Raw genomic sequence first — 25,533 nt, forward strand, 5'->3', positions numbered from 1 at the left:
GTTTTGGGCGAATATATGTGTAGACATGAATGACTAAAAGAATGTATTAGTAGTGTATAGTGAATTTATAAGTGCTTAGGTATGCACAGAGTAATAGGATAAGAACATTGGTGCAGATTTAGAAGCCCCCTGTGCCACTAGTACGTCACTTTTTGTGACATACTTGTGGCACAGGGGGGTCCTCCATATTTACAAAGGAGAGGAAAAGCCACCCTGCGTGGCATTTCTTCTCCTTGTAAATATGGCCCCTAGACATGCAGCACTTACCGTTGAAGGGGCGTTACCTGGGTGTTGCTGTGGGTGTTCCCATGCAACACCCATGAAACAAGACACATCTCCAGATTTACGAGAAATTGTAAATCTGGAGATGCATGTGAATGCTACGCCACCCTAGAGGTGGCGTAGCAATGCCCAATGAGGAGAAATGTTTTCATTTCTCATCGTTTTTTCCTCTTTCAATACATGCTGCATTGTACAGCATGCATTGAAGGGGGAAAATGCCTGTAGTGATTGTTTTTGTGCAGGAAGATGTCACTGTTGGAAAATAAAAAAAAATGCTTTTTCTAAGGTTTTCATTATTTACCACCAACTTCTAGTTGGTGGTAAATAACGAATCCTAAGATGGGAAAAGCACTCATTTGAGTGCTAACTACATTTCAGATTCGGTAATTTACCGATTCTGTATTTTTAAGAATCGGTAATTTACAGAATTCTTAAATAACGATTCTGTAAATTACCGAATCTGAAATGAAGCCACCTACATATGAAAAGCCTAATTTCGATCGGTAACAGCCAAAATTCTGTAATTTCGGCCGTTACCGATCGGAATTGTCTTATATAATCACTATTACAAGTATACACTCATACATACAATCACTCTCACAAGCACTGACTCTTATGTATAATTATTAATATTTTTTTATTTTTTTATTTTTTTTATTGCAACTCAGAGAAACAAATGCAAAAGAAAATCATACAATAAGCAAAGTTAGAACAGCGATAACAGAATGAAGGTTACATAAATAACAATATCAAAATAATTCCAACACAGTATACACAGTGGATATATATGGCAAGTGACGTTGCAGGTAAACATAGGCAGAGAACAAGAGAGAAAGAAAAACAGACCGGGAACAAGACAAAAGAGCTAAATCCGGGGAAACAGACAACCATCAAATGCTTAAGGATCCCCAGATCTTATCAAACCTCATTAGTGATTAAGTGCCCCTAAGTCTAGCTAGTGAGGATTCTACAGGAACACCATCAACGTCACGACCAATCCGAAGATGCCCTCACCACTGCCGAGCACATACACTTCCAGATCTACACCGACCACAAGACCACCCTCAGAGGAACCCTCATCTACAGACCCCGGGCCCATGCACACAATTCAGTGAAGCCATCGCCGACTTCATCAGCCCACATGCCCTCGCCTCATCAAACTACATCCTCCTAGGGTACCTGAACTTCCACCTGGAGAACAACAATGACAACAACACCACCACCCTGCTTGACAACCTCGCCAACCTCGGACTCAAGCAACTGGTGAACACCCCCACTCACTACGCCGGCCACACGCTCGACCACATCTTCTCTGCCAGCAGCCACGTTGCCTTCAGCCACTCCACCGGACTACACTGGACCGACCACAGCTGCATTCACTTCACCTTGAAGAAGACCACATCCCACCACTGCCCGCAACAGATTCCCATAAAGATACTGGAGCAAAGTCACCGCAGAACAGATGACCACATCTCTGAGCCAGAACCCTCCAATCAACACTACCGACACCAACAACGCAGCCCGCAACCTCACACAGTGGATCTTCAACTGCGCTGACGACCTTGCACCACTGAAAAAAACCCCAGGTAACCCCGGCAACAGGAAGACAACATGGTTCACCGACGACCTCAAAGAATCAAAGAAATCCTGCCGAACCCTCTAGAAAACCTGGCGCCGCAAACAGACGACGGAAAACCTGACAGCCATCAAGAACGCACCTCGCAAACACCACCAACTGATCCGTAACACCAAAAAGACAACGTTCAAAGAACGGCTGGACAACAACACACACAACAGCAAGGAACTCTTCAGCATCGTAAAAGAGATCTCCAACCCCAGCGCCAGCAGGAACGACATCACACCATCGCAATACCTCTGCAACTCCCTCGCAACGTTCTTTCACTGCAAGATCGCCGATATCCACGACAGCTTCGGCACCCAGATCCCACCCCCAACCACCGACCCAACACCCCCTACAACCACCCTCAACACCTGGACTCCCATCAGCATTGGAGACACTACCCACATCATGAACACCATCCACTCCGGCTCTCCTTCCGACCCGTGCCCTGACCACATCTTCAACAAAGCCGACTCCATCATTGCACCCCACCTCCGGAACGTCATAAACAACTCCCTCGCGTCCGCCACCTTCCCAAGGGGCTGGAAGCACGCTGAGATCAGCGACATACTGAAGAAACCCACGGCGGACCCTAAAGACCTCAAGAACTTCCGCCCCATCTCCCTTCTTCCCTTCCCGGCAAAAGTCATCGAGAAGACCGTCAATAAACAGCTGAGAGCATTCCTCGAGGCAAACGGTTCCCTTGACCCATCCCAGTCCAGATTTCGAGCCAACCACAGCATCAAGACCACTCTCAGCGTAGCCACCGATGACATCAGGACCCTACTCGACAACGGAGAAACGACCGCCCTCGACCTCTCAGCCGCCTTTGATACAGTCTGCCATCGCACCCTAATCACTCCACAACGCCGGGATTCGAGGTAACTCCCTGGATTGGATCACCTCGTTCCTCTCAGACAGAACCCAGAGAGTCCACCTTCCTCACTTCCGCTCAGCTGCCACCGAGATCATCTGAGGCATACCCCAGGGCTCTTCGCTCAGCCCAACCCTCGTCAACATCTACATGAGACTCCTCGCTGCCATCGCACACAAGCACAACCTCAACATCATCTCATACGCAGACGACACCCAGCTGATACTCTCCCTCACCAAAGACCCAGCCACTGCCAAATCCAACCTCCAGGAAGGAATGAAAAACGTTGCAGAATGGATAAAACTCAGGCGTCTCAAACTGAACTCAGACAAGACGGAGGTCCTCATCGTCGGACCATCCCCATCCACCTAGGATGACTCCTGGTGGCCCGCAGCACTAGGCACCGCACCAACACCCACGGACCACGCACGCAACCTAGGATTCATCCTGGACTCCTCCCTCACAATGACCAAGCAAGTCAACGCCATCTCATCCTCATGCTTCAACACCCTGCGCATGCTCCGAAAGATCTTGCACTGGATCCCCACCGAGGCCAGAAAGACCGTTACCCAGGCACTCGTGACCAGCCGACTGGACTACGGGAATGCCCTCTACGCAGGAACCACAGCCAAACTCCAGAAAAGGCTCCAGCGCATACAGAATGCATCTGCACGACTCGTCCTTGACATCCCTTGCCACAGCCACATATCTGCCCACCTGAGAGACCTGCACTGCCTTCCCGTCAGCAAAAAGATCACCTTCAGGCTCCTCACCCACGCACTCAAAGCGATCCACAACACGGGCACCGAATACCTCAACAGTCGACTCTAGTTCCACACTCCAACCCACCAGCTCCGCTCCGCCAGCCTCGCCCTCGCCAGTATACCACGGATACACAGAGCCACCACCAGAGGAAGAACATTCTCCTACCTGGCTGCCAAGACCTGGAACTGCCTTTCCACCCACCTACGATTGACCCAGGACTATCTCACCTTCAGGAAACACCTCAAGACCTGGCTCTTCCAGCAGTTGCAGCTCCCACCCCGTCCCTCAGTGCCTTGAGACCCTCACGGGTCAGTAGTGCGCTTTATAAATGTATTGATTGATTGATTGATCGACCACCTCAGTTCAGACCCAGCTATATGCAATTCAGCCTTGACCCTGTGCCTCATGGACACAGTCCAGCCCGAGCTGCCTAGCCAGGTCTTCCCTGAACAGGAAACAAACATCCTGGGACCGGTTTCTGGGTAACACTTTTCATTAGGCAGGCTAGCTTGAATGCAGCAGCAAAGTACGCAAGGGACCCACATCGAGGCATACCTTTCTAACTTAGGGCTAACAAAGCAAACACAAGGAGATGATGGACGGAGCACTAAACCTTTTCAGACACTCACCCCCAGTCACAGATCTGGGTTGAACCCATTATCATTCTTTAGCTCAATTTGCCACCTTAGGTCAGACCCAGCTATATGCAAATCAGTCTTGACCTTGTGCCTCCTGGGAATAGTCCAGCCTGAACTTCCAAGCTAGGTCTTTCCTGATCGGAAAAAAACATCCTGGGACCAGTTTCTGAGTAATACCCTTCATCAGCCAGGCTACCTGGAATCCAGTGGCAAAGTGAGCAAGGGACCCACGTCTGGGCATACCCTGCCAATGTAGGGCAAACAAAGCAAACACAAGGAGATGATGGACGGAGCGCTAAACCTTTTCAGACACTCATCCCCATTCACAAATCTGGGTTGAACCCATTATCATTCTTTAGCTCACTTCGTTACCTCAGTTCAGACCCAGCTATATGCAAATCAGTCTTGGCCCTGTGCCTCATGGGAACTGTCCAGCCAAAACTTCCAAGCCAGGTCTTCCCTGATCGGAAAGAAACATCCTGGGGCCAGTTTCTAAGTAACACCCTTCATCAGCCAGGCTAGCTTGAATCCAGTGGCAAAGTAAGCAAGGGACCCGCATCTGGGCATACCCTGCCAATGTCGGGCAAACAAAGCAAACACAAGGAGATGATGGACGGAGCGCTGAAACTTTTCAGGCACGCTCCCCCGGTCACAGATCTGTGCTGAATCCAGCATCGTTCTTAAGCTCACTTCACCACCTCAGTTTAGACCCAGCCATATGTAAATCAATATTTACCATGATTCCATTAGTGTTAGATTAGGTGTATCAGTGTCTGCATTGCTGTATGCCTGGGTGTAACCGTGTATGTGTTGGTGTGTGTCTGGGTGTGTTAATGTATGACGAGTGTGTGCCTGGGTATGATAGTATATGCATTAGTGTGTGCCTGGCTGTGTCAGTGTATGCATCAGTGTCTGCCTGGATATATGAGCATATGTGTTATTGTGTGACTGAGTGTGTTAGTATATGGATGAGTGTGCACCTGGCTGTCTCAGTGCAAGCAATAGTGTGTGCCTGGGTGTATTATTGGATGTATTATTGTTTGGCTGGCTGTGTCAGTGTCTTCATTGGTGTATGCCTGGGTGTATCAGTGTATGCATCAGTGTCTGTCTTGGAATAATAATAGATGTGTTTGTGTTTCTCTAGCTGTTTTTGTGTCTGTTTTATGGTGTGTTTGGGTGTATAACTGGCTGCATCAGTATGTATGTGGATGTTTGAGATGCCGTATCAGAGTTTGGTTGAATGTCTAAGTGGCTGTATATATAGGTGATTGGGAGTGTCTTTGCCTGTATGAGTATGTGCCTGGCTGTGCCAGCTTCTATATTTGTGTGTGTCTGGGTGTATCAGTAGTTGTGTCAGTGTGTGTCTCGGTATGCCAGTGGCTGGTTCAGTGTGTCCCTAGGTGTGCCAGAGGTTTTATAAATGTGACCCTTGGTCTGTCAGAGGCTGTATTGGTGAGTGACTGAGTGTATTGTCAGTGGCTGCAATGGTCTGTGCATGAATGTGTCAGTCTCTGTGTAGTTTTATGAGTGTATGACTGGGTATGAGCGTAGCTATATTGGTGTATGTGTTTGGGTGTGTGAGTGGGTTTTTCAATATATAATTAGGTGTATAAGTCACTGTAGCAGTGTGCGGCCTAGTGATAGAGCGATTGTATAAGTGGATGTGTCAATGTCTGTATCGGAGTGTGAGTCTATCGAAGTAGCAGTTCCCATGTGTAAAAATGGGTGTGTGATTGACTGTATGGGATTTTGAGTGGCTGTATGAGTGTATGTGTGGCTGTGTCAGTACCAGTGTAAATGACTCTATAGGTGTGTGGGTTCATGTATGAGTACCTGTATCGGTTTGTGACCTTCAAATATAATTACTAATATACATTTTTATAACTTTACAAAAACATTGTATTAATACATTACAAAACAATTTAGACTAAACAATTAACAAGTAAACATAACCTAACCTATAAAAATATTTACAAATACACTTTTGTGCACACATACTTTAGGAAACCCATAACAATACTGTCAAGGGAAAAAAGGCTACAGAGAAATATCTCTATTACAGTACTTTCAGCAAACAGTTATCCAGGGGCACAGCAATTTTTTTTTACATGGGACAACTTCTATGTGGAAGCACTTTAAAACAATTCCAGAACATGGCCACATTTAAATCATGCAGGACAAAGTATATGTAGCAGAACAGTCCACCTGTACATACCCATGGGAGAACCACCACCTGCTCCAGTCATTACAATAGTGCCAGACTTCAAAAATGAAATTGAGGTGCTTACTCATTGTGCAAAATGCCACAAATTTCTTCTGTGGGTGTGTTTTCCCTTTTTTACTGTTCTCAGGTTCTATATTCAATCACCAAAAGTAATGTACTATTGCAAAAATTATCAATGAACAATGGGGAAAAACAGTCACAAAGATTGGACAAAAAAACCCAGCATAACATGTGTATCTAACTAAGTACACAATGGAGAAATTTAGGAATACCAACCATGTATCTAATGCAGAGCTATGCAGAATATCCATACAATGACTTACATGACTTTTGTACAGAAACAAACTGTAACAATAAAGTCATCAAATTCAAGACACCAGGAGAACTTTGCTCTTTGGATCGGGCAAATGTTTGCAGGTATTGTAGGCACAGATTCCAAACTATGCTGTCCTGCATCTGCAACTGAAGTGACTGAAATATCAGTGATGTCATCAGTGATTTCACTGAACATGGTATGAGTGATGTAATATGTGAGGTCATAAGCAGTGCATTGTGGGGGCATAAGTTATAGTTAACTCATGTAACTATTAGTAATGCATTTCCATGGTTTTGTATGAGTGAAATCTGAGCCTAATTATAACATTCCTGTGACCTTTGTCTTTTTTAGTGAATTTCTAAGTTTTCTTTTAATTCTATATCCTTACTATAATGTCAATGTAACCTTTTACTCTTTTTTCAGTGAATTCCTATGGGTTTTTAGCTAGTACTCACATTTGCAGAATGGTGGAGAAAGGGGGCATGGCCTCCAGTGACCTCTCAGCAATCCCACTGTGCAGGACTTACAAGAGATACCAGGAGGGAATCTTGGCCCCCAGGAGCCTCAGCATGCAAGTGAACTTCCTCCCTCAACCAGTAGTGCACCAGGGGGACATTGGGGAGTGGTGGAGAAAGGAGGCAGGGCCTCTGTTGACCTCTTAGAACTCAAGCTATCTGGGACTTACTGGATGTTACAGGAGGGGTTCTTGGCATCCAACGACCCTCTGCATACAAGGGGATTTCATCCTCAAACTAGTAGGCATCCGGAGTAACATTTGCAGAGTGGTGGAGAATTGGGGCTTGACATCTGGCAACCTCAAAGCAATCCAGCTGTGTCAGACTTACTAGAGGTAATAGGAGGGTTTCTTGGCCTTCAAGGACCCACAACACACAAACAGACTTCATTCTCAATCAATAGTGTGCCAGAAGGGCCATTTGCAGAGTGGTGGGGAAAGGGGGTGGAACCTCCCAAGGACTCTCAGAATTCCCACAGTGTGGGACTTGCTGGAGGTAACAGGAGGGGTTGTTGGCCCCCAAGGATCCTCAGCATCTAAGAGGACTTCATCCCCCAACCAGTAGTGCATCAGGAGGAGCGTCTGCAGGGTGATGGAGAAAGGCAGCTTGGCATCAATGACATCTCAGTAATCCCTTATTTTTTTATTAGGGTAGGGTGTCAATGTGGCCTTCCACCCTGGGCTGATTTTAGCCCTAGAGACCCCAATCCCTGGGGCCTGGCCATTATACTATGGGGAAGGGGCTGTGCCCCCCTCCCTGGGCCAATTGTAGGCTTGGGGACCCCATTCCCCTGGGCCCAGCTTTTTTTGTATTGTGTTTTTTATTGTAGGAGGGAGGCAGCACGGCCACATCCCCATCCCCGGGTCTGAACATTACACTATGGAGAGGGGACCTCACAGCCCCCTTCCTGTTCCTGATTTCGGCCTTCGGTATTCTATCCCCAGGACCCAGCCTCTTTATTCTGGGTGCCATGATCAATTACTCAAACGCCAACATGTTTCATTGCCAAGTGGGACGTATCCGGTAGCGATGATAGGACCTGTTGGCATTCACTGTGGTGAAACGCGATCTGTTGACGCAAGTGATATTTCCCCTGTTTTTATGGTTGCAGGTATGCAACATGGACGCAACCAGATGGTTTGATGTGAACCTACCATGAAGCACTGAATTGGAACACCAATAGCCCTGAAGAAGTTGCCCGAATTATCCCTTGGCAATGAAACATGTTGGCGTTTGAGTAATTGATCATGGTTTGAAGGTAATCATATTTAATTTGGAAAGCTAGCGGCATGGAATAAAGTTATCATAAGCTAGGTAGCTTCACCAATTTTTAGTGATGAGGATTGTTTGTCTATATCCTCACGGGGTCCATTAGGCATGCATGTTACTAGCACGTACAGGTCTTATAAGCACGTTCAGGCTATTTAGATTTTGATTTCATGGGTTTGAGTTTTTTGCTGATAACACATACACACGTTTCTCTTTTTTTCAACGGAGAGGAGGTAACTGATGATGATAAGCGGACTTGCTGACGAGTACCAGGCAGCAGTCCCCTTGGTGTTACTACCGTGAGGTGCCTTCTTTCCGCTTCACACCCTTTTTTTCATGTTCCCCTGGGTGGACGATGATGGTATAAGCATTTGGAATTTAGACACACCACAGCATAGTGACTTAAGAAAAGTCTAGGAGGGAGTTACAAAGTTTCTGGTAACCCCTGAATCGCTGGATATACAGTTTTGGGTATAGTTAGTGGTGATCAGGCCCATTGTTGATTAATATTATGTTGAGTTGGGGGCGGCCTGTTCATTTTTTTCCCCCTGTAGCTCCTATTGTTTGGATGCACACTAAAGGGGTAACATATATTGTTCCCTCTCCAATATAAAACATTTTGGGGAAGGTGTTGTACACTAAACAGGTGACACTTACTATTCCCACTCCAATCTGTGCCCTTTTAGGGATGGTGTTAGACACTAAATAATTATATACTTAATCAATACTTCATTATCACACGTACAAATTTATCCATAAAATAAAATAAAAAGCAATTATAAAGATCAAAAACCCAAACTAAAGAAATGAACATTAAAATATAATATTTGCTAATAGCTCTAAATTATGAAAGAGAAGATACAAATGTATTTGTAATCCAAATGTAAAGTACATAACTCATTTTCTAAATATATAATAAATATAAACTATATAACAATTGAATGAATACATTTCAGAATGTATATTCCCAACAACAGAATTTATTATCCATGACTCACAAGTTTCATACAGTATTATAAAAATACACAAGCAAACAACGGAACACTATAATGAATGTTTGGCTTAGCTTGGAAGACAGGAGAGAGAGAGTAGGTACTGACTTCAAACCAAGCCCTGTGCCCTAGCCCTGCATCACAGTGCCTCCATTTTGGGCATGGCCAAAGGCAATGTGCTGCGTGGGTTGGGCAACTATGGTGGCCTGGGTGCAGGGCCTGGTCACTGACCAGGCACTTGCTTAAGTTCCTGCTCCTTACATCCAAAGTCTGTGACTAGCAGGGTATTGCCAACATGCCAGGCCCTGTGGCCAACTCCCTCTTGTACAGTGCCCAAGGTTGGGCTTAGCAGAAGTCAATAATTAAGTAAATCATAATTTAAAAGATGAAAGTCACTATAAAAAGGCAGCTAAAAAGTGAGTTATGGTTAAAGCTACTGAAATTCAGCAGTTATAATTAGCAACACATGCAACTGAACCCATACCTCATGCCACCTGCCATGGTGTCATGTTAAATGTCTTGATTGATCTTTTGTTTGTTTCTGAACTTTTGCCAAATTGGTATTTTAAGCACGGAAGAGTAGTAAAACAGTGATTCAGTGAGGTTCTGTTACAAATGCAGAACATGCAAAATCTGAATAGTATAAACATTTACTTTTGCAAAACAACATATGAATCCCCATAAAAGCTTTCACAGGAACCATGAAGTAAAAATAAATCAAATCAAATGGGACACTTTCCTTCCAACTTTTGAGGTGCAGTGTTACAATTCCTTACTTTTAAGATGCAGGTTGGAGAGGGAGTGTCGTGGAGTGGACAAAGAGTCACAAACAACTAAAAAAAGAAGTAAAGAAATATAAAAAGTTGAAGGGAGAGTGTCCCATGTGATTTGATTTAATTTGGCTTCATGAAGAGATCCTATAAAGCAACCTTTTGGTCCTGGCAAAAGCCCTTGACCCATAGGGTGTAAAGTTGGCTAAAACATGTTGACCTGGTTCTTCCGGAGATAGATGAGATAGACCACTAATACCTCTCTTTTTACATCCTGTATTTTTATATCATACCACAACCTTGTTGCGGGTAGGAGAAATAACCAGGAGACTACATGGGGTCAAAGAAGCTTTTATTGGTCTAAATACACGCCTGCGTCGCGTGACTAGTCTATAGTATGGTAATGGTGGTTCTTTTGGCCTCTCTAGAGTGTCTCGGTCCCTCGGTGAGGTCCGCCCTCTCTAAATCCAATCCAGCTGTAGGCCGTCCGGTCAGTGGGAAGTGTGTTAGTTGCTGCGGGGAAAGAAAAAAAAGGAACTCGGTACAAGTGTAGTGCAGTTAAACAGTGTTGATGATGGAAGGGAAAGTGAGGAGTCACACGGTGCGCCACACTTCTAGCTAGATGAAGTCAGTGCTCAGGGCGGGAATACCGGGACAATGGGGACCTTAAAACTGGTTATGCGGTCTCTCCCTTTTACCCACCCAGCCTGTAAAATGCTTGCGTACCTGCGACAGCCGGGGTGTGGCTCAGAGACATGCGGGGTCATTGGCCTCCTGGTTCTGGGGGATCCTGCGACCTCGGGACACCATCTGCCTTGGTCCGCTCTCGATCCCCTCTGCTTCCTCGACTCCTCCGATGTTCAGACACACTGACATCTGCCTTCTTTCGGTCTTTGAAAGCCATGCCTCTTCCTCGTCATCGCTGGTGGCGTGGCTTAAGGTCAAATCTTCCCAGTTAAAGAAACAGTGTCCTTTTTCCTCGTCATCGGTAAGGGTTTGTATATCTGGGTTAGACCACTCATCCTGCTGCTGAGATAAAAGAGGGGAGACGGTGTTGGTAAACTTCCCCCAGCTATTAGGTAGGTCCGCCATGCGCTTGGTCCGAACTCCCCTGTTACAAACCTTTAATCTTGTTAATAAAATACGTCCTTTCTAAAGTTAGGAGGTATTTGAAAACGTTTCCTCACATGGTGGATCCCATATGGTCTCAGATTCAAGAGACAAGCCCTCCTGGTGGTGGAAAAGACCCAATGATGTAATGATCAGTGGCTAAGTATGCCAAAGGGAGACATGCCTTTGGTGGAACAACACTGTTGAGGGTCTCACAACAATTTTGGTGTTGCCCTCCCCACTCCCTGTTGCAACACAACTCTTCCACTCCTTTTTTATTTTACATAACATGTATCCTCTCCACAGAGAGATTGGTAGATCCCTAAGTTTGACCCAATCTAACAAAGTCCCTCTACATAAGGTTTGTTTATTTAAAAGCAAGCATAGCAGCAGCCCATGTTTCATAGAACACAGGGTTTGTGTGGGTTTTATATCTGCCCACGTCAATTCCTGACACACTCACTACTTGCGTCTATGCATGCCACATTCCATTTGATGTGGCTCAATGGCCCAGACAAATCAGGTGTCAGCTCCTAATGGGCCCTTAAGATTTTGAAGAGAGGAAGATATTCTTGTAGGAGCACACTTGCCAAAGCTTCCCCTCCTTGACCGGAGCCCAGTAGCTCCTCATAAAAAGCTCCTTAATTGCAGCAGTTAAATGGGAGACGAGCTTTGAAGTGTAAAGTATTTTGCAAAGAATGTATTTGCTGCATCCTACAAAGAACAGACTGTCACATTGCATGATCATGGCACCCTATTCCAAAGACTTCATCTTCAAAGCGCATAATCACATTAAAGATTTTATAATATGAACAGGAGCTCACATCTAAGGGCATCTGCACAAATATACAAACATGGAAGGCAGCCAGATGAGCAGCACGTCCGAAATCTATAACTCAGTCCCTGCTGCATGGGTTTTCATTATTTTTTATTTTGCTCTGGGGACCTCCTATTGCTACTATCGATGACATCCAGGGCCCCAGGAATAGGGATAAAGGTGGTAACTATACCTTTCAAGCATGTATATAATCCCTCACAGTCACTGGGCAATTTCCTCTTCTTCTCACATGCTCAGCCCTGATAATTTCCTGACCTGGGCCAATTCCAGATCCACAGCAATACACCAAAGTTACTCAGCCACAGACATGCCAACAATCTTCAGCCACCCAGACATCTATCTTCTCCTTTGGTGATAAAGTATAGCAGCAGACATCTACTGTGTCCAGTGCTTCAGAGGCCGGTTTAGTAGGGCTGCTCAAGTTACCACAAACCTGTGAGCAAGGCATGGAACCCAACACGTTTCATCCCCATCAATTGTGCTTTAGACTGTGATTGATACTACTGACAGCGGAGAGACAAGAAAAGGGGATAGGTTTATTGGGGAAGGCACATGAGGATTGCCACTGGATGTAGTCACTAGACTCATCTTGTCAAATGGGTCTCTCTCAGGTGTTTTGCAGGCTAACACGAGTGATGGCTCTTTTATATGAAAATGAACATAAGACTACTGCTGCTCCATACACTTACATCAATTTGAATTGCAAGCAGGTTTATACTTTCCAATGGATTTCACATGAAAGGTAATATTCTACAGAAACAATACACAGGCATCACAAGCACTCGATATACGACTTGCACAGTGCTAGAGCCAAAGGAATTGTCATGAGACTGCTCCTTTTTAAGAAATCGTATACACAATTATGAAAGATACACAACTTGAGGCACCAAAGAATAATACAGGTTCAATCATGATTTGTAAAGACCTATGGAAGGCCCAAGGGACAGTTTTCACAGAACAACTTAGAAGGCAGAGTTCGTATATAATTGTACAAGGGTCAGTTTAAAAATGCAATAGTAGTTTCACAATCCAAACAAGTAAATTCAACTAGATGTAGCAAATCACTATCATGAGGCCTTTCAAGACAGAGCTGGAAGAGGTCACATAGATCCAAGGATGCACTGAGAGTCTTTAACAAGTTCCAAGGATATAAGGACATTCTTTGAAGTTATGCTGTACAGGAATATCCAAGATGCGCCATAATCAGAACATTTCTGAGAAGATAAACTTGGAGAACAACTTTAAGATTATCTTGGTTTGAGAGCCTGTAGCAGAGGTGAAAATTAGAGACCAATCACAGGAGCAGAAACAAAGAGAAGAGACCATACAGATGCTTATTCTATCAACAGGGAGGAAAGCCGAGTGAATTAATAGGCTACTAGATCCTGCATATCCTGAGGTAGATCCTCAAATCCCGGGATCCTCAAATCCTAAAGATGTTCCTAGAATCCCACGGTAGCCTGCCACCTAGATGAGGTATAGTGTGACAGGTTTGGGGTGCCCTCATGTTGAAAGGATTGACTGTGCTTGTGATCGGGGATGTCATAACTGGACAGCACACATGTGCAGCCACAATCCTGAGTGTCACGGCTCCTGTCTTGCCAGTATGCACAATCCCCTGAGTGGCAATGCCCTGATTAAGGGATAAGGGGTGATCAATATAGCTCAGGATGAGAGTGGTATCAGAGAGGGGACGAGTACCACTGGCAAGCCATACAGCTTCCCACTGTTTTAAAGCTAGATTCATGGAGCTGGTGCAACCTGACCCAGGGGTAGTCCAATATGGTCCCGAGATACAATTCAGGATTGATGCACCTCCATTCTCCTGCTAGGGGTTAAAAGCAGATTAAACAACATAACTTCTTTCTTCCAAGGTTCATTCTGTGTATGAAGATAAAAAGAGATGCTTAATTTTGTCATTGGTGGTATCTTCACACAGTCTAATACTGACACAGAGGTGTATGCCCGCGGACGGTGGCGTCCATTCACCTCAAAGGACAGCATGCCTATGACCCGGTTCTATCTCTCTGACCACTATCCTGACTGGTGGCGAACCCCTCTGTAGTCTTTTACGCATCGGAAGAGGGATGACGGGCTGCACTGAGTTTAAAAGTATATTTCCTGCGAAGTGTCTAGCTTCAGGGAATCAGCAGAGTCTGATCTCCTTGGAATGTGATTTTTACCCTTGCGTGAACTCGACGAGCCCTCTCAAACACTTCTGGAACTCCCATATAAGAAACTATACTGAACTAAGAAGAAAAGAGTGGGAGAATATGTGACCCTATTCGCTAGGCACCGGACTGAATACGTCGATTTAAGAGAGCCATCCTAAGTTAAATCTTCGAAGGATGGCCAAGGCTTTTCTGACAAGATAAAGATAACTGATCCCTCCCCTCTCCTCCCCCTCGTGGTACATCATCGCCCTGACGAAGGTGTGGCCTGGTCGGGCCTGTACACCGAAACGCGCGTCGGCGTGGTTCCGGCTGGCAACAGGATTGTTCTATACACCATCAATTTATTCCATTGTTGATTGTTGCCCAGCACCTCTTTGTTTTATGAATTGTATTACATCTCTCTCAATTCATGTAATGGCGTCTGTGCATCAGTGGGAGTGTGACTGTTTTGAATTCTGTAAGAATGGTGGTGTGATTGTGCTTAGAGTATGTGTATGAAAGGATGTGGGTAGTGTGTGACTGTATATTTGGCCTTAAACCATATACTTTTTTAGTGACACTTTGAATGATGAATTAATATTTATTTGTATTTTTGCTATATAAATACATAAGATTTTGTAAATATAATAATAAACTATAAATGCCTATATAAAAGGTGTATGATGTTTTGCTCTGAAGTTTGGCTCAAGGAGACAGTGTTGCCTCCAACGGTATCTTAGGATCTCTGTGCGGGACCTTATCCTACATCCTTAGGCAGGGTTCTTGTTGTTTTTACTGACACATGGTGGTATCTGGCTGTTGAGAGATAGTGAATGTTTGATTTTCCTGCTGCTAATTGCACTTTTTGCACATTCATTGTATGAGTTTTAATGAAATTAGATTGTTTTAACTTTCGCTGACGCGTTGTGCAGCCTGTCAGAGCGTGCCTGCAATTTCAAGGGTCAGCGTTCTAGTTGCCTCCACATCCAACGCCATAAAGATCATGCTAGCGCAACCGTGCAGCCTGTGGTATCTGGCTGTTGCGAGATATTGAATCTTTGATTTTCCTGCTGCTAAGGGCACTTTTTGCACAATCATTCTATGAGTTTGAATGAAATTTAATTGTTTTAACTTTTGACGACCCGCGGTGCCGCCTGTCAGAGCGTGCCCGGCATTTCGAGGGTCAGCTTTCTAGTTGCCTATACATCCCGCCATAAATATCATGCTGGCGCACCCGCGCAGCAGACTCACACAGCGGGAGCGCAGTAGGCGCGCTGCCAGCGTACCGAAGGTGCACCAAAGGCAAGCCCGTCTGCGCCCGTCGGCACCCGGAGCGCCCCCGCGCCAGAATCCCTGGCCAATTCACTGCCCACAGATATAGCCAGCAGCAACTCCTAGACATTAGGAAAGGTGAGCGCCAGGTTTCTAATTGCTGGAAGAGGGGGCAGAGGCATAAAATATACGAATGTTCAGTTTGCGGATTTTGCCTAACTTGTGCCGTGGGCAGGGATCCAAATACAACATACATGTGGAATAAGGCCATTTTAAAACGTAAGAAAGTTCAGTACATCAGGCAACTTCCCCAACATAAAGCAAGTACAAATTGCGGTCCAATCGGTAAGCCTGCGACACAAGTGCAAAAACACACCTTGTCCTGTTTGTTACTAAATAAGCGATCATTAGTAAAACATAAATATCAATTTGAATACCTCCTACAATTAGACAAGCCTTATATTGTATTTCTGACAGAGACTTCGACAGATGCAAGCTCTGCACCCATTTTTGGAATGTGGCCCTCCCCCCGGGTTATGCAGTAGTACAACAGGACAGGACGGAGGGTAGAGGTGGGGGCATTGTCCTGATCTATCGAGACCACCTAAAACTGCGTTATGAGGCCTTGACGCTGCTCCCGGCAGAGGCGTTACAGTTCTTATTTAAATTAAATGATTGATCCGCGTTCCGAGGTCTTCTTGTATATAGGCACCCTGACCCTTGAACTGCTTTCTCGCAAGCCCTTCTGAATTTCTTAGAACTATGTCTGGATTCGGACTCATTACTATTATAGGGTATTTTATCTATCATCTTGAGATAGGGAGTAGCCAAGACACAGCGAGACTTGTGGATAATTTTGCAGCATATGGGTTCTCCCAATTGGTGTCTGAACCCACGTACTTGGCGGGCCATACATTAGATGGGATCTTTACAAATGATAAATGTCAAAAATGAATGTGGTATAGTGGATTGTTTGGCACCTGTAAACACAGACGCTCCCTCACTAGCTGGTATTAAGGTTCCGATTTTAATGTTTGCGGATGACACGCTAATTATATCTAAAACTCCTAGTGGCCTGCAGCGTGCTTTAGACATTTTTGAAAAGTTTTGTTTCACGAAGGGCCTAGAAATTAACGTGGCTAAAACTAAAATGATGATTTTTAATCTGCATCGTACTTTTAAGGGGAATGTTTTTATGAATGGGAAGCCACTTGAATTGGTCAAGGCTTTTACTTATTTGGGTGCCCATTTGGTGCTCTCTCTTTGGAACATAAAAAGTCGTTGTCCAAACCAATGAGGAATAGTAGAAAATGACTCACTCTCCCCACCAGGGATCTATCCAGCAGTTTGCATAATAAAGCAGCAAAGGAATTGACAGGCAATCTGTAAAATTAAAAGACATCTTTATTATAATTAATTATGAGGCTTCGTCGTCCAACCGTAGTTCTACAGCTGAAAGAGGGAGCCTGCCTGAGCTTTCTCAGGCAGGCCTTTTATACAAAAAGTTTGCCCCTAGGCTCACATTCTTGCTGTGACACACATCATTGTAGGTCGCTCCCATGGTACCATAACAAAGCAGGCTATAATTATGAATTCCATTCTACTTGCCCAAACTGACCAACCCATCTTCCATCATGAACATATGTCAAACTTCACATATTTTCCTGTGCAGGCCGGAGAAGCTCACAATAGAACTGGTTTCCTCCCCATCATATAAACAGTCACCTCCCCATTGTAAAAGCCCAGAAGCAGAGAAACAGAGCCAGGTGTGGAAGATAGAAATGTAGGATAAGGGGTGCTTATGGACCATAAACAGGCATGGCTACTGTATTCGGCCTTCTTATCTTGCTCAGGCCAATGTACACAACAAGTTGCTCAGATCTTTAATATAGATTGACTAGAGGGCATGGACTGGTTTGGTGAGGCCAACATCACGTAGGCAGATTCAGCCTGTTCAGGTCAAATGGGAATCAGGAAGAACTCAAGCTAAGGGGTACGTGTCCTTTCATACTTGCTCTACCAGAATCATTGGCTCATGTATATGCCTATGTAAAGGGCAACACCTAAAATGGACGCTGTTCACAACATGGGTGCCTGTGGGCTCAGAATGAATTTGCCAATAACTCCTGCATGCATCATTGTATTGTGATGAAAATACACACACATATAAAACTTGCCATTTTCGTTTCTCTGATATCAAAATCATAGCAGAATAATGATATTTTAAACACAGGTTCAGATTTCAAAGAACCTCAGACGCCCCTTTTGCCCTTACATAGGCAATAACCTATACTCACGCTAGTCTGGGTCCAGATCTATATTTTATAAAAATCCTCAAGATGTTACTGAAGCATAATCCTATTACCTAGCATCTTTCTCGGGACAGGTCTCCCTACACACGTAGTAGAACAAAGGCCATATATGGCAGGACAAAAATAGGGAGTGCCTCTATCTGTAGTATGTGGTACAAGGCCACATACCCAACAATAAGTGATGTCCAACTACTAACTGGTGTTGATGAAAACGATACAAAAGGAATTATCAGTAAACTCTGATCTCCTAACTATCCGTGTTCGGGAAACATCTGGAAAGATGCAAAGAAGTAGAAGAAAGACATAGGTGTGGGAGGTGGGTGCAGATGTGAATTGGGCAGAGAAAAAAACAAACAATCCTACCCATAAAAGACAACGCCATGTTTAAAACACACTAGAAAACACGTCATTAGGAACATATAAACAAAGCAGTGACCGCTATTACAAATGAATCATAATTTTCCACAACCCTAAGCAAACGTAAATCCTAAAATTATCTAGTACATTTTAGGTATTCTTATGCATTTCTGTAATTCATCATATGTTCAAGTGAAACAGTGGTGACTCTCATTAATGCTCTGAGGTGAAAAAGGGGGTACTCTTTCACAGAAAAGGGACGTTATTCTGCTTCAACTCAAGGGAATAGTACTTTAAAATAATGCTAGCAAAGCCGCAAAAATTAGTTTCCAAACTCCAATTCTAGACAAGCTCACAGAAAATACCCAGAGTCCGTCAAAGCCTCTACTGGTAGGCTTCTATTGTCCATCAAATCCGCTTCCAGTGTCTTCTTCGCGTTGGGCCTCTCCATTCAGGCTCTTCATGACTCAGTATCCGTTGGAGTGCCCTCTTGGCAAACACTCATAGCTCAATTACAAAGTCTCAATGTCTCAAGGCAGTGCACCAGTGTCTCTTCTTCGTGGCAGATACTACAGATAATGCGCCCTTCATTGATCAAGGGCACAAAGCATTTCATGCAGATCCAAGCACTACTGAAAAACAAGCCAGCAAGATCAGCAGCACTTTCAGACTCCAACACTCATTATTTAGTGTCAGAGGACGCTCAAGCTGCTCTCTCACGGGCACCAGAATGTAGTGCCTTTTTCCAAACTCATATTCTCAGGTGCACTGCCTTTCCGCTGGAGCAAAGAAAAAGAGGTGTGTGTGGGGAAAGGCCAAAAACTCAGGCCAAGGGGGGTCAGGGGACCGCGCGCTGTCAGAGGTTCAAGCACATGACAGTTTGAACAAGTTGAACAAAGTAGATGACAGTTCTGCCATCAGAAGCAGGGATCCTCCGCATCTTTGCACTGAACTTCTGAGGCAAAACAGAAAATCAGCTCCTTTTTTTTTCTCTTTTTACAACGCCTTCTGATGAAACAAATGGCTTGCTTAGGAGGTACCACTGAAGGCACGCTGATGATCGCTGTCCATGCTGATGACCGCTGCCCATGCTGCTGATTGCTGTTCACGCTGCTGATTGCTGTCACACTGCTGATTGCTGTCAGGAATTGCAAGGCCAAGAAGTCTGTAGTCGTCTGCCATGTTTACTGATGGGGACCAGACTTTTTCTTGATCACCGGTCTGCAGGGTAACATTCTTCCTTTTTGACTCTGGAAGATTCCCGCAGAACCTAGTGATATAGGAAGTGTAACACAATTGTTAGTTTCCTTCAAGTCAGATATAAAAACAGTTCATGGGTTGGCTTTTTTGGCAAGAGGACTGCAAGCAAGTGGCCTGTAATCTGCAAAGGAGTGGCAATACGTCATGGGAACCTAAATGGATGCCCTCACACAGTGGCATTATCTAATGGGATACATTATTTAATGGGGTAAATACATATTCTCCTTAATGATGAAGCCTAGGTGTTCCTAAACTCCTTATCTAGAACATCTCAAATAGAGAAATGACATAATGCACATTATCAAGGACATGAAGAAAAGTCCCGTTTTAAAACAATGTGCATCAGGTGCGCTATGTAATACAAAGGCTACTGATCAACTGTGCAGTCAAAAGGACAAGAACTAGAGATTCCTGGTATCTGCATGATTAGAACACATCTAATTAAAAAAATTTGAGGCAGCAGAAACAAAACTGGGGGTATCTCCTTTTGAGATGGAAAACTTGTATTGGGTCAATCAACCAGGCTATCACTATCCTGACAGTCAGACTGAAAAGACATTTGAAGTAGGCCTAAAGAAAATTCTTGAGAACCAGTCTGGTCACACAAAAGGGGATAGTATGTAGCATAAGGGGGGTTCCTATTCATCACTGCAGTCTAGAAGTGTGAACATGAACAATACACCCATAATAATAAATGGGCTGACTGGTGAAAGGAAGATGGAGAAGGGAAAATGGACGTAGAACACAACTAAAATCTTCAATAACTAAACATGATGCAACATTGGTCAGGTAAGAAGCAAAAAGAAAAATCTATAGGAAGGACAAGAGTTTGCCTGGGTGGCCTAAGGCGTGTGACGCAGCACCAAGAGCACGGGGATACATGAAAGACCAATGTTACAGAAATTTAACTCTACCGCTGACAATCTATACCCTACACGGTAATTCCAACTAATGTTCAGTTGTCTCTTCAGGGAAAGAGAAAAAAATGAATCCATAGGCTAATCAAAAAAATGCGATCAAAAAATGCGATATCGAAATTAGGCCACCTTTAGTCACGGATCTATAATTCCATCCTTAGGCCCAATCAAGGATACATAAATGCAGAGCTGCCTGTCCTTAAGGAAAAAGGGCAGTTAAGTGACTAACAACGGATGGCACACTTTGATCCAGTATATCATTTTAGTTTTCTTAAATATCATTACAGCCAAATTTAGGCATGCACTAGAAAAACTGCTGCCTTACTCGCTCACAGTATGAGGTCCATATCTGTGAAATTTATCTTAATACAATATTCATCCAATTTATTGTGAAATAACACATATCGTCATATGTGTTCCTTCACAGCACAGGGGATAAAAAAATACACATATCAAGCCATCTCAAGCCATAAGATATACTTGCTGTATATCAAGCACACGGAAAAAAACAGCCCAGACAAACAAACAGCATATATGAATAAGCGGTCATGCATAATACCATGGCACATGTACTGTATACTATAAACCTGCAGCCCAATCTCAATTGTCAAGTCTAAAATCCTATACCCTACTTTTGACAGCAGGGCATCAGGTAATTGATACTCTGCTGTAAAAATATTATGTCGCTGTGTCAAATAACGCGTTTCAGTGGACCAAATGTATAAATGAAACATAAACACACATTTTTTTTTTTTAAAGAAATTACGCAAAAAAAACATTTCTCTTCAACCAGCCAACTCACGTGTCTTGTGAATTAATCCATGAATTATCTATTGGAAGAAGCAGAAAAGATACACAACACACACATTTCTCATAATACAACATCAATTATAACCCTTTTTATCAAACATGACACAATGTGACATACAAAAACTTTTCATTATTTACCTGTAACTTTTTGTCCATGTACCTTGCAAAAACGCCCATTCTCACTCAGGCCTAAGGCCTTTAAGTTGCAGAATTTTGGGGAAGGGCTTCTACTTATTGCCTATCTAAAACTCAATGTAACACTTCGTTTTTCTTTTTGTCAAATAAACTTAACTAAAAAAAATCATTAGTTCCTAGCATGGAGACACACATATACCAGTTCTACAGATCATTTAGCAGAATGTTTGATATTTTTTTTTAAAGAAATCACTTTTGCATTTGCCCTTTTTAAATCATGTTCCCTCATTTTACACAGTGCTTAATTTGTAAGACATGAAGTGCAGGTGCTACAATTTTGCATGAGGAATACCTTTCCTATTTGTTTATTATCTCAGATGTGCGCTTTTAACGCAGATGTAATGTGAATGCGGCAAATGAGAACAAACCAGCCTGCAATGAATGAAGGTTACAGATTTAAATCATATACAATCAACTACATCTCACATAAAGCGCTTGTGTGCAGCATTTTGAAAGCAACTGGGAGCTATGCAAACCACGTGTGGGCTCTAGAATCCTTCAGGGTACTGACAAATGAGGCTGCAGTTTTTCAAATTAAATAGTGTTCCTTTTATTATTATTAGCGGGATGCAATGCTGTGTCAGCCCTGCCGTATTTCTAATTTGAGATAAATGTGTTGATGACATAATTTACCGAACAACAAGCGTTTTGTGGGAACATGCTGGAGCTATTATTTATTCTTTGGCTAAAATGCAATCATCATTTGCTGTACATGTGCCCTGCATCCTCTGCTCATTTTAGTTCAAAAACAGAAACCCCATCCCAGCTAATGTCAAATTTGTAACGCTTTAAGAAGACACTTTTAAATTATGAACATGAGCAGGAATAAATTTATCGGAGCAAGTCAGGCTATTCAAGTGACCTCAGGTCAGGACCGTGGCAGGGGCAGTGATTTAAATACAAAGAGGCAGCTGAAGTTAGCATCAGATGCATGTTTAACCATGTCATGCTGCATTTCACAGGCGAGGCCCTAATTAAAAGGTCACAAATGTCAACAAGACAGCCTTACAAGATAACATCTCGGCCGCTACTGCTGGAACACGTTATACAGGTTCTGCCAGTCCCCTGCTCGTGGTAACTGAAGCTGACAAAGCCAGTAGGTTTAACCACTTCCACATAACCTGCAATATTTCACTATATTTAAAACAATTTCTATGACACATTGACTCGCTGAATCATAAGAAGGCACAACCTGCAAACATATATTATGACCTAAATGTATGCATTTTACTGAAGTGACACTTTAAAAAGGGGCCCTGAAACCATTCAAAACAGTCTATTTATCTGAAAATCGACTTTTGCATTCTGGATACTAAGAAATAAATATCCTACAATTTTTTTGCATAATGGGTATTACTAGAATGTCTAATATCAAATTTAGGAGTCATACATTTGAAAATAATTATTTATACCTTATAGAAATGAGCTTGTTTGTGCCTAGGGTAAGGGAAATTGCGCACAGAAGTGTTTGGTCATTTTTGTGGTACAACATAACTTAAATCAAACATTTTAATGCTAGGGGGTCATAGTATGAGTGTTAAGCTTCACAAATATTAAAAAACGATTTTTTTAGCACTTGTTTTTAATTATTATTTTTCATAATTAATAATTTTTTCCTCCTAATGAAGCCTAATTATTGCTATTTGTGACTGTTCTACATGTAAAACGCTCACTACATCCCTAGCCTATTATTTAGATACATATTAACACATAAGCCTAGGCGCAGAAGCCTAACTGGGACTGCGTGAGATTACTGCGCCATATTTATGTAAAAAGGACTATTTGCAAAATTCCACCACCCGTGTTTAACTAGAGAGGTGCTGGCTGAATGAACATTCTTATTAGATATACTGCAGCTGAAAAGACTTGGCTGTGAACATCTAACACCGTGCGTCAAAGAACAGGCAATTTCGTTTTTTCATTTTTTTCTTTGGAGCCTTATTTACATCTATTGGACGTGACCCATACACATACATACATTGAGCTCATTCCAGACACAAAACAGAAGGGGAGTCAAACACTCAGGCCACACAAAACAGCGCTCTCTAACCATTTCTTGTACATAGCGCCGTTCTTGTACATAGCGCCGTCGCAATGTACAACAAAACCTACAAACAACATAGACATTTAAACACACATTTTAACCCATAGGTCAACACTTAGGACAGAAACAAGGAACAGCCTACAGACTGTGCTCAAAAATAACCTGCCAATATTAGTTGTAAACCATATTTACAACAAAAACGTTTTTGTTCCTATTTTTTTCGTTTTTTTTTTGTTAAATTCTTCAACAGATTTCCAGAAGGCTGCAAAAGGGACAGCCTTACAGACCTTTAAAGAGAGCTCATAAATTGGAGTTCCAACCGGAGGTATCAGACGCGAATCCTCCAACCGGGAATCCTTTGTTGCAACCTAGTCAGTACTAATACAAAACAAAATACCGCGACCAGGCATCTGCGCTCACTAGTCGGGTTTCAGACTTCATGGGGCTATCTCCAACGATATACACGCAAATGTACGTGACCCACGGTTTTTGAATACTGCAGTGTTCAAATAATACTAAGGAACCAATACTGAGGAAGATTATCCAACTAAAGCAACCGGCGATAATCTGAACCACAGCAACCAAAGGCCTACCAAACGAACCAAATGTATCGATACCCGAACTGAACTGAACTGAACCGAATGATTATCGTAACCAGATAATCTTACAAAACCGAACTGAACCGAGAATCTTACGAAGGACTGCGTCACATTTCTGCGACCAATAAATAACTGAGGACTGCGTCACATTTCCGCGACCAATAAATAACTAAGGACTCAGAACCAAAAAGGAGTGGGAGCGACCCACTTATTCTTCAATTAAAGCAGATGGAGAAAATATCTCTTCATTAACTGCCTATACAAATTGCAATTTGCATATACACAAATATTTGTCCAAATTATAACTGTCAATTCCCCACTGCACTAACAGTCTGTTAAAAAAATACTTACAGCAAAAAAAGAATGGGTTCCTTAGTCAGGAGTGGCAACTTCAGGAGAGTTTTAAGTCAGGAAAATCAAAAAACATACTGGGCCGCAGAGACAAATAATCCCCCAGAAAACCCTGTGCCCAGAGTACCTCTTTTTGGTAGAATTCTGTCTTGTCTTCCCCAGTAGTTTTTCCATCCGTTGACAAAACACTACTGAAGATAACCACTCCATGATAAGGCCCCACGTTGGGCGCCATTTGAGGAATAGTAGAAAATGACTCACTCTCCCCACCAGGGATCTATCCAGCAGTTTGCATAATAAAGCAGCAAAGGAATTGACAGGCAATCTGTAAAATTAAAAGACATCTTTATTATAATTAATTATGAGGCTTCGTCGTCCAACCGTAGTTCTACAGCTGAAAGAGGGAGCCTGCCTGAGCTTTCTCAGGCAGGCCTTTTATACAAAAAGTTTGCCCCTAGGCTCACATTCTTGCTGTGACACACATCATTGTAGGTCGCTCCCATGGTACCATAACAAAGCAGGCTATAATTATGAATTCCATTCTACTTGCCCAAACTGACCAACCCATCTTCCATCATGAACATATGTCAAACTTCACATATTTTCCTGTGCAGGCCGGAGAAGCTCACAATAGAACTGGTTTCCTCCCCATCATATAAACAGTCACCTCCCCATTGTAAAAGCCCAGAAGCAGAGAAACAGAGCCAGGTGTGGAAGATAGAAATGTAGGATAAGGGGTGCTTATGGACCATAAACAGGCATGGCTACTGTATTCGGCCTTCTTATCTTGCTCAGGCCAATGTACACAACAAGTTGCTCAGATCTTTAATATAGATTGACTAGAGGGCATGGACTGGTTTGGTGAGGCCAACATCACGTAGGCAGATTCAGCCTGTTCAGGTCAAATGGGAATCAGGAAGAACTCAAGCTAAGGGGTACGTGTCCTTTCATACTTGCTCTACCAGAATCATTGGCTCATGTATATGCCTATGTAAAGGGCAACACCTAAAATGGACGCTGTTCACAACATGGGTGCCTGTGGGCTCAGA

This window comes from Lissotriton helveticus, chromosome 4_1 (genome assembly GCF_964261635.1).
Source record: "Lissotriton helveticus chromosome 4_1, aLisHel1.1, whole genome shotgun sequence".
In the NCBI taxonomy this organism is placed as follows: domain Eukaryota; kingdom Metazoa; phylum Chordata; class Amphibia; order Caudata; family Salamandridae; genus Lissotriton; species Lissotriton helveticus.